The sequence below is a fragment of the Scyliorhinus torazame genome, chromosome 5, assembly GCF_047496885.1.
Source record: "Scyliorhinus torazame isolate Kashiwa2021f chromosome 5, sScyTor2.1, whole genome shotgun sequence".
Lineage (NCBI taxonomy): Eukaryota > Metazoa > Chordata > Chondrichthyes > Carcharhiniformes > Scyliorhinidae > Scyliorhinus > Scyliorhinus torazame.
In genome coordinates this window covers 169068176-169079275 of record NC_092711.1, presented here as the reverse complement: position 1 = coordinate 169079275, position 11100 = coordinate 169068176, and the positions used below count along the sequence as shown (strand labels likewise).

Sequence of the window (11100 nt, the reverse complement as noted above, 5' to 3'; positions counted from 1 at the left end):
TGTCTTTCCGGTCCTCCAACTCTTCCCATTGGTGAACACCTGAGAGGTCAGGTCAGCGGAAGTGAGCTCATCTACGCATGCGCCGCAGTCCCTCTCACTGAGACATGCGCAGTCCCGGATCAGGGAAGGGGGAGATCACCGAAGGCCGGAACTGTCAGCCGGTTGCTGGAAACCCTCTCGAGGATGTGGTGGGGGAGACGGAACAGAGGGTGGGGGCGGTGCTCGCGTGTCCGCGCGCCGGCGTGTGCGCACTAATGCAGTGACGTCACCACGGAGCGAGTGGATTCCTATTGGCTGATTTAGAGGATGAGCACCTTTGTGATGTCACAATGTGGAGGTTGAACAATGGGTTTCAGACTAAAACTAAAACGTCCTCCTCCTGGCAACATCTGGGAGCAAATCAATGTCTGCCCCTTTCAGAAGTTCATATGATATAAGAACAGTTAGGCCATTTAGCCCATCGAGTCTGCTCCGCCATTCGATCATCGCTGATCTCATCCTGGCCTTTTCTCCACCGTCCTGCGAGTTCTTCAGAACCCTTCAACCCAATTAAAAATCTGTCTAACTTCTCCCTAAATTTACTCAGTGTCCCAGCTCCACCGCACTCTGGGATCGTGAATTCCACAGACTCACAGCCCTTGGGAGAAGCAGCTTCTCTTCAACTCTGCTTTGAATAGGGCAGCACTGTGGCCCAATGGTTAGCACTGCTGCCTACGGCGCTGAGGATCTGGGTTCGATCCCGGCCCCGGGTCACTGTGTGGAATTTGCAGTTTCTCCCCGTGTAGGTGTAGGTTTCACCCCCACAACCCAAAGATGTGCAGAGTAGGTGGATTGGTCACACTAAATTGCCCCTTAATTGGAAAAAAAAATAATTGGGTACTCTTAAAAAAAATATTTTTTAATTTAAACTTTTGAATTTGCTACCGCTTATCGTAAGACTATTAACTCTTGTTCTGGAATGCCCCACAAGAGGCAGCAGCCGCTCCAAGTCTACTTTATCTTTCCATATCTTTCCTCATTCTGAGGGGTTATTGGTGACTTGCAGCAGCTGAAGAGAAAGGAAGTGAATCCAGTCTGTATGTTCCACACATTTTGAGTTCAGTAACATAGACATATTTCTGTCTGGCAGTCTGCATGGAGATTTTCAGGCCTCTCCAAGACGGGGAGCAGGGATCTGTCAGTCAGCCTGAATCAGCACCTTTAGAGAATTAGGAGGATGAATATTACAGCAGAGTGAGAATGGAGGGAGAGTGTGTTGGATGGAAACTAGAATTGCCTGTTCTCAATTTCCATTTGTAAATTCCTTTTACAGGATATTAGATGAAGATTTGCAGAAAAAAACCTAACGCCACTTCAGGATTTGGAGGAGTCACTTGGTTTATGGGGACCTGAATATCATCAGGAGAACCATCACTGCAAAAGACACTTCTGGGGTTAAGGATTGCCAATCAGGAAAAGGAACAGAATGGAAGTAAACACAGGAACGAAGAATCACATTGGGCTGCTTCCAGGAGAATTGAGTGACAATTCAGCGACGTAACCATGGAGTGTGATTTTTGATTGTCTTAAAAGTAAAAGGGCTACATTCTATTTGTAGTTTAAGGGATACGTTCCCTATAAAAATAGTGTTTAGGCATTGTTGCTTCTAGTTTGTTGCAGTAAAGTCATAAAACCTGAAGTTTTTGTCTTATGACTCATTAATTTGTTCACTGGGTTTAGAATTTATCTTTTAAAATTCCTGATCTTTTCAGAGATCTTACACAGTTGGTTTTGAGTCACAAGTTTCAACTTCCCATTTAAGCCTCAGGCAACTTGCTGTCTCTCTCTTGCTCATGTCAATAACAGCCCAGTAACAGAGCTGAAGGCTGGAGATGCTGTGACCGCATGTCGGAGCTGGAATCAGTTGAAAGAAGAACCATAGTTTCTGGTTGAGCTTTGTGTTAGCTGTCCAGCCAGGCTGACCATATATAAATAGCTAACCAGGTATTATGTTGTGATGAGGGTTTAGAAACAGACTCTGGGTAGACGAGTTCACTGAAGCTGTGGGCTTGTCAGCTGTACAATGAAACCAGGCATCAAACAGCCACAGACACCTGTAATATTGGACACTGGGTTTAATCCTGTTCTGTATTAAACAGACCTATTTGAATCTGGGTGATTGTGATATAGTTAATCTGACCCTTTGTTCATTCAATTCCAAAAGTGAATAACATTGATTCAAGTACAGTGACTACCTTGTCAATCTGTCAATAAAGTGGTGTCGGTTCATGCAGATCCGTGTCTGAACGCAATTCCATTACTTATTTTTGTTACTGACTAGACTGTCTCTCTCTTCTCTCCTCTCTCTCTCTGGTGCCTCTCACCCCCTCTGCTTCCTCTCTCTCCCTCTGTCTCTCTCAGCTGCCTCTCACTCTCTCTCTTCAGTGAGAGGATGGTTTAGCACACTGGGCTAAATCGCTGGCTTTTAAAGCAGACCAAGGCAGGCCAGCAGCACGGTTCGATTCCTGTACCAACCTCCCCGAACAGGCGCCGGAATGTGGTGACTAGGGGCTTTTCACAGTAACTTCATTGAAGCCTACTCGTGACAATAAGCGATTTTCATTTCATTTCATTTTCATTTTCATTTCATTTAATTTCAGTGCTTAGGAAGGCAGGTGGGATAGTTTCCTTTGGTAGCCGAGGGTTGAGATTATGAGAACAGGGAGATTGTGCTGGAACTGCATCAAACACCAGTTAGACCACAGCCATATTACAGGAAGGATGTGATCATCCGAGAGAGACTGCAGAGGAGATTATTTATTTATTTAAATTTAGTGTGCCCAATTAATTTTTTCCAATTAAGGGGCAATTTATTGTGGCCAATCGACCTACCCTGCACAACTTTGTGTTGTGGGGGCGAAACCCACGCAAACACAGGGGGAATGTGCAAACTCCACACGGACAGTGACCGGGGCCAGGATTCGAACCTGGGACATCATGCTGCCCGTTGCAGAGAAGATTTATGATGATGTTACCAGGGATGGAGAATTTTAACTATGAGGAAAGTTTGCATCTCCCCAGTGTGAATTCGCCGGTATACAGTGAGTTGCTGAATCTAGTCCCACAGTGAGAGCACCTGAACGGTCTCTCATCAGTGTGAACAAGCTGATGGGACATCAGTTCCCTGGACATTTTATAGAATTTCCCACAGTTTAAACATTTGAAAGGTCTGTCTTTAATAATAATCATCTCTATTGTCACAAGTAAGCTGACATTAACATTGCAATGAAGTGAAAAGCCCCGAGTTGCCACATTCTGCCGTCTGTTCGGGTACACGGTGGGAGAATTCAGAATGTCCAAATTACCGAACAGCACGATAGATAAACTCGGTCAGTTCTCACTGGAACGACGGAGGTTGAGAGGCGAGCTGATTGAGGTCTACAAGATTATGAGTGGCATGGACAGAGTGGATAGTCAGATGCTCTTTCCTCGGGTAGGAGAGTCAAGTACTAGGGGACATAGGTTTAAAGTGCGCGGGGAAAAGTTCAGAACAGATGTACGAAGCAGGTTTTTTATACAGGGTGGGAAATATATGGAACGTGCTGCCTGGGGAGGTGGTGGGAGCAGGTACGGTCAAGGCAGTTAAGGGACAACTAGATAAATATATGACTAGGGTGGGAATGGAAGGATATGGACTCCATAAGTGCAGACGGTTTTAGTTTCGGCAGGTACCATTATCGACGCAGGCTTGGAGGGCCGAAGGGCCTGTTCCTGTGCTGTATTGTTCTGTTTTTTTTTTAAATTTTGGGGTTCCCAATTCATCTTTTCCAATTAAGGGACAATTTAGCATGTTCAATCCACCTACCCTGCACATTTTTTGGGTTGTGGGGGTGACACCCACGCAAACACGGGGAGAATGTGCAAACTCCACACGGACAGGGACCCAGAGCTGGGATTGAACCTGGGACCTCGGTGCCGTGAGACTGCAGTGCTACCACTGCGCCACCGTGCTGCTCTTGCATATTGTTCTATGTTCACCTCTTTCAGGACTCGTGGGAGGAAACTGGAGCACCCGGAGGAAACCCACGCAGACACGGGGAGAACATGCAGGCTCCGCACAGCCAGTGACCCAAGCCGCGAATTGAACCTGGGACCCTGGCGCTATAAAGTAACAGTGCTAACCATTGTGCTACTGTATCACCCCAATATGATCCCACTAGTGTTTCAGAAAGGTGGATGAATCCCTTCCCACAATCAGATGAATGGCCTCTCCCTAGTGTGAATTCGCTGGTGGACAGTGGGTTTAGATGATCGCCTGAACCCAGCCCCGCAGTGAGAGCACCTGAACGGTCTCTCATCAGTGTGAATATATTGGTGGGACATCAGCTCCCAGGAGCCTTCATAACATTTCACATAGTCTGGGCATTTAAAAGGTCTCTCATCAGTGTGAACATGTTGATGGTACATCTGTTTTCCAGAGCTTTTAAAGCACTTCCCACAGTGCAGACATTTGAAAGGTATTTTGTCAGTGTGAACTCGCTGGTGTCTCAGCAGGGTGAATATATGAGTGAATCCCTTCCCACACTCAGTACAGGCAAATGGTCTCTCCCCGGTGTGAACTCGCTACTGTTTCAGTCGCTTGGATGAATCAATCAATCCTTTTCCACACACACAGCAGGTGAACAACTTCTCTCCAGTGTGAACCTGCTGTTGTGTCAGCAAGTTTGATGACCAAGTAGATCTCTTCCCACACACGGAGCAGATGAATGGTCTCTCCCCAGCGTGAGTGTGTCGATGAGTTTCCAGCTCAGATGGGAAACCAAATGCCGCCTCACAATCCCCACATTTCCACGGTTTCGCGCCAGTGTGAATGCGCTTGTGTCTTGACAGGCCAGAAGATTGGCTCAAACCTCGTCCACACACACAACACATGTATGGTTTCTCTCCACTGTGAACGGTGTTTTTTCCTTCCATGTGAATCGATGGAATTCCCTGCCCAGTGAAGCAGTTGAGGCTCCTTCATTCAATGTTTTCAAGATAAAGATAGATAGTTTTTTGAAGAATAAAGGAATAAAGGGTTATGGTGTTCTGGCGGGAAAGTGGAGCTGAGTCGACAATACATCAGCCATGATCTCATTGAATGGCGGAGCAAGCTCGAAGGTCCAGGTGGCCTACTCCTGCTTCCAGTCTTATATTCTTATATTATGTTCAAAACCTGTTGATATTCAGTAACGATAACTTAAGCGACTCCGTCAGATCCTGATGTGATGTTTCCCAAATGCAAACCTTCCCCTTCCAATATCCTGTGAAATCAGTTTAGACAGAAAAAAAGGAGTGAGAGAAAATCCAGAAAAACACAAAGGTGGATTGTGAAATTGAGCTGAAATCTGGTCATTTGTGAGGCCGGCACTAGGAAAAGGTGACCTTGAAAACTGCCAGATGTTCACAAAAGAACAACTGATTCACTGATGTCGTTCAGGGAAGGGAACCATCCACAGGTCTGGGCCAGAAAAGTTTCAGGCCTCTGTGGGGGGAGGAGAGTGAGAAAAGATTGAGAGCAGAGGCGGAGGAGAGGGAATTTATATTTCCAAAATCTAACCAGAACATTGACAGAATCTCCCAAACCCTCAACCTCCGCCTCCTTGAAGGACCAGGATATCGGGTCTGTGAACACCATCACATCCAAGTTCCCCTCCAAGGCACACACAGTTCTGACAGTAAGTAATGGGTGAGCAGAAACTTTCTCCACTTCAATATTGGGAAGACATTGCGTTCAGCCCCTGTAACAAACTCAATTTATTAGCCACTGACTCCATCCCTCACCCTGGTCATTGTTTTGAGATTGAGATTAAAAGAGATTGTCCAAATGGTTGGTGTGATATTTGACCCTGTGACTTGCTCCCAACCACATATTTACATCATCTTGAAGACTGGATTCCACCTCAGTAACATTGCCTGACTCCAGCCAAGGCTCAGAGCATCTGTTGCTAAAACGCTGATCTATTCCTTTGTAACCTCTGAGAGATCTATGCTCCTCGAATTGATACTTCCTGAGTATTCCTGATTTTATTTACTCTGTCTTAGGTGGCATCACCTGAAGGTGCCAAGACCACAAGACTTTGTAAGGTGCACCTTGTACACCACCTTCAGCGGTATCAGCCCCAGCCTCGCACACAAAGTTGAGGCGTTTAGCCTCCACAGCACACACCCTCCTCCAGTGCCACACCCAGCTTTTCCTCCCACTTCGCCTTAACCCCTCCATGGACACCCCATCCTCCTCCAAAACCCTCCTGTAAATCACCAAGACGACCCCACCCCCCCTCCCCCTGTCCGTTGACAGCACCACCTCCAACAGCGAGGAGACAGGCATGATTGGGAAGGTTGGGAAGACCTTCCTTGCAAAGTCCAGCACCCGCATATACCTAAAACATTCTCCCCACGCCAACCCAAACATCTCAGTCAGCCCCTCAAAGCTCCCAGAAACAGAGATTCTATAATTCTAACTTTTAAAAAATATTTTAGAGTAGCCAATTATATTTCTTTTCCAATTAAGGGGCAATTTAGCGTGGCCAACCCACCCAACCAGCACATCTTAGGTTGTGAATATAGTTGTAACTTAGGATGACCACTCGTGTGCCCTACTGAACTTAACTTTACCCCTTGTCACTGTCAGCAGTCCCTTCTTGGTGCAATATGTAGATAGTCCAACGAGGGGAGGGGCAGTACTGGATCTGGTATTGGGGAATGAGCCTGGACAGGTGGTTGAGGTTTCAGTAGGGGAACATTTTGGGAGTAGTGAGCATAATTCCATATGTTTTAGGGTACTTTTGCCACAGATATTTGGGCACAAAAGGCAGGACGTCCCTTGAGGTAGTAGGATCCAGAGAGCAGGATTTACATCCTTTTCTTTCCTTCCCTGCTTCCACCCTGCCTCATCGTTAAGTCATTGGGACTCAAAGGGTGACCCAGTTTGATGGACAGGTTGTCTCTATTCGAAACAATGGGGGACAAGCGTCACCTAGCTATGAAAATAATACCCCCAACGTGATGGCGGCCGCACATGCTCAGTGCTGCACATTGCCCCCAATAAAGATGGTGATTATTAACCGGGACGATTTAAGGGATCTTTGGCCCCGCTCAGTACAAATGCGATTGATGAGTTTTTGAGGGAGTTTGTAGATCACACAACCTGTATAGAAATCTTCCCGTCCACACGCCGGTTCCATCATATGCTCCGATCTGTAATTTTCCGCTTACAAATTACGGATCCGAGAAAAAAAGCATCCACCCCTCGCCATTTCCCGCACTGCGTATGCTTCATTCACTACCCCTCATTCGCTCAGATTGGTTGGAGGACCAGCCGCTCCCATTCGGTCCTCCAGTCCTGCCCCCTATTATTAGTGGTCCTGAGCCGCCGTCAATCATTCCCCTGGGCATTGTGATCTGGAGCATGCGCAGTGCGGTTGATGAGGTGAGACAGTAGCGCGCAGGTGCAATGCTATTGTTCGTCTGGAGGAGTGTCCTTTGTCCCGTGGAAGCAAAGTTAGTATCAGGCGGTGGGAGGGAGGATCCGCAAACCCTTCACAATCATTGTCAGCTCCCTGGTTTGCAGCTGCGGGGCTTCTCCCTCCTAGGAACAGGCCCAGGTTAACGGTCACCATCCTGCTTCAGCGACTGGAGGATGGTTCACATCAGAGGATGGGGGAGGGAGACAATAAATAAGAGCTCACACTTTGCACTCAAATCAATGAGGACTCTGATCTCTGGAAAGGAAGGAAACCCTGGGAGATGGGCGGGGAGGATTTGCAAACACCCGCTGGAGGCCCCAAACCGCCAAAAAGAACCCACAGATCCTGATTTTGCAGCTCCCGGGGCTTGTTTGCTTCAGCTGTGGCCGTCTTGGTGAAACAACAGAGTGGGCGGGGCATCAGGATTCCAGTGACCAGGAGAGAAAATTACCGATTTATTCTCACTGCACAGAGGGACTTGAGAACTGAACCCAGCCAGAGTGGAGGGAGCGGGTAAACTGTAAGGAATGGAATTTTGAAGATGGTTTGAAAGATTTGGAAGACTGACAAACTCTCATGGTGAAAATTAAAGGTAAGCCTGCACGGGTCTGCGTGAAGAGGTGGGCGGTGTTGGGTGGGCTGCTGACAGAAATGCGAGGCCAGGGAGGGGGTGGTTGGCTGCCAGAACGGTTGGAACAGAGTTCTACATAGGTCCAGTTGACGAGTCAGACACCCAAGCAGCAAATCTCAGTGGATTCAAATATGGCCCATAAAATGTGGGCTGGTTTGTCACCCTGGGGTTTGGATTCCAGCATAGGGAGGAGAGAGAATGGATGTGATGAGGATTTACTGTTTCGCAGAAAGAAGTGCAGAAAACCTGTTCCAAACAAACTAGAATTGTCTCTCCTTCATTTTTATTCGGTATTGACAATGATGATGTTTATAAACTCTTTTTATGGGAAATTTGAAATTTACAGGTGTGGAATCGTCGAACCTGGAGAGACACAAGGACATCCACACCATAGACAAACCATGGAAATGCGGGGCCTGTGGGAAGGCATTCATATATCCATCCCAACTGGAAACTCATCTGCGTAGTCACTCAGGGGAGAGACCTTTCACCTGCTCCATGTGTGGGAAACAATTTCATCGATTGTTCAACCTTCGCACACACCAGCGAATTCACACTGGAGAGCGGCCATTCATCTGCTCTGTGTGTATGAAGGGATTCAGCAGTTCATCACACCTGCTGAAACACAAACGTGGTCACACTGGGGAAAGTCCGTTCATCTGCTTCAAGTGTGGGAAGAGATTTACTAATTCACCTGACCTTCTAACACACCAGCGAGTTGACACCGGGGAGAGGCCTTTCAACTGCTCCATGTGTGGGAAGAGATTCACGCAGTCACAAAACCTAATGAGACACAGGCGAGTTCACAAATAACTTTTGGAAGTAGATTCAGCTGAACGGATGATCTCAGTGTCAGTGACAAAGAAATCAATGAGCTCCTTGCACTTGTTTGAAGTCAGGAGAGAGATTTAAGAAGATGATCATGAAGAACAGAATCTGGGTTGTCCTTGCTTCCAGGAACAATCCAGAAATAGTGACCAGTTTAGGCAGAGGAGAGCAGAGCCAGGTAGAGCTGGATGTGTTGCTGCTGCCTCTGGTAATCAACAGTTCAACCAGTTGATAAGACTGCGCCAAGTGAAAAGGGAATTGGTAAGAGTGAGAAAATGGGCAGCAAAGATCTCAAGTTTACAGATGATAAAGGTTGGGATGCTGTTCAGGAGTGTGTTGGAATCATCAAGTTTAAAGATAACAGTTGCATAGATGTTGGTTTCAGAGCAGATACACTGAGGTGTGGGCTAGGTCGGGCAATATTATTGAGCTGGATATAAACAGTCTTAGTGATGGTGCAAATATGTAGTCAAAAGCTCATCTTCTGGTCAAATATGACATTGAAATCTGCATTAGTCACACACAGTGCGCATACCACCTACAAGATGCACTGCAGCAACTCAACAAGGCTCTTTGGACAGTACTTTTCAACTTGTGACCGCCTCATACGACAAGAACAGCAGACACATGAGAACACCATCACCTGCAGGTTCCCCTCCAAGCCACACAACATCCTGACTTGGAACTATGTCCCTGTTCCTTCACTGTTGTTGGGTGAAAATCCTGGAACTCCCACCCTGGCCACACTGTGGCTCAACCTACACATCATGCATTACACCAGTTTGAGAAGACAACTGACCACCATCTTCTCGAGGGCAATTAGGAGTGGGCAATGATTTCTCCCAGCAATATCCACTCCCTGTGAAAGGATAAAATAAACAGTTGCCAGGGAGGTGGATGGTGACTAGAGAATGGAGTTTGTAGCAGGGCCATAAGACAATGGCTTCACTATTTCTTTTTTAAAATAAATTTAGAGTTCCCAATTATTATTTTCCAATTTAGCGTGGCCAATCCACCTACGCTGCACATCTTTGGGTTGTGGGGATGAAACCCACGCAGACACTGGGAGAATGTGCAAACTCAATGACTTCACTCTTTCCAATGTTTAATTGGAGGAAATGTCTGTTCACCCAATTCTGGATGTCAGACAAGTCAGGACGATGTGTGAATTGGAGGTGGTGGTTTTCATATACACCTCTTACTTTGGGAAAGTTGGGGGTTTGAGATTCTGTCAAAGTTATTGTTCAAGTTGTAGTTGTATAAAATTTGTCTCCTTTACCTCCTGCCTCTCCACTTCTATTTGTCCCCTTCTGCTCCCAAAGTGTCCAGAGTCTAGTGTCGGCCCACTGACCCAGGGTGACCGGCCGCCATCTTGGTAGAAACAAAGTAGAAACTTGGTAAAAACGGCGCATGTGCGGCCATTTTGGTGAGGGAACAGGAAGTGGAGGCTTCAGGGTCCCAGTGACCAGGAGAAAAATCATTCTGAACCCTGGACCAGCTCTACCCTCCCATCCAATAATTTTAATATTCAAACATATTTTTCTGTTGATATTTTTGAAATACTCTCGTACTGCCCACTGCAAAACCTTCATTGAACTACCTGTATCACAATGGCAGTTGAGCAAAACTCAGTGAGTTCCAGGATCTGCCTGAAAAGGCAGCGATACGATTCACTAATTAATTTTAAAAGAGAGGTGGATAGTTACCTGAGTATGAGAAGGTGCAAGGCGAGGGACATGAAACTGGACTGAGGGACTGAACAAGTCCGTTCTTTCTAAAAGTCAGCACAGGAAAGATGAGCTGAACAACCCCCATCGCCCTCTCTTGTGCAATGCACCTCTACGATTCTCGGAACCTGAATGGAACCAAAATAAAATCCGAAATCGTTATTGGTCATTTTACGAAATGTAAAGAGGACACTGTCCATCAAGAGCCACTTAAGAGCAGAATAAACAGGAGCAGTTGGAGGACATAGAGCCTGCTCCACTTTTTCTCCTTGTCGCCATTTTCCTTCTTTCCCTCTGTATCCAATAATCTCTTGAATTCAGTCTTGAATATACTCAGCGACTGAGCATCCACAGCCTTCAAGGGTATAGAATTCCAATTTACAAACTTGAATGAAGAAGCGCCGCATCTTATTCACATAACGCCACT

At 46.6% G+C, this 11100-nt stretch overlaps 1 long non-coding RNA gene across 1 annotated transcript; it reads left to right on the top strand.

Moving 5' to 3' along the window:
• The first annotated feature begins 80 nt into the window (after positions 1 to 80).
• On the top strand, positions 81 to 1678 carry LOC140420569 (uncharacterized). Its single transcript, XR_011946451.1, has 2 exons — positions 81 to 209; positions 1313 to 1678. It is a non-coding gene; the product is annotated as an uncharacterized lncRNA (long non-coding RNA).
• The last annotated feature ends 9422 nt before the right edge of the window (positions 1679 to 11100 follow it).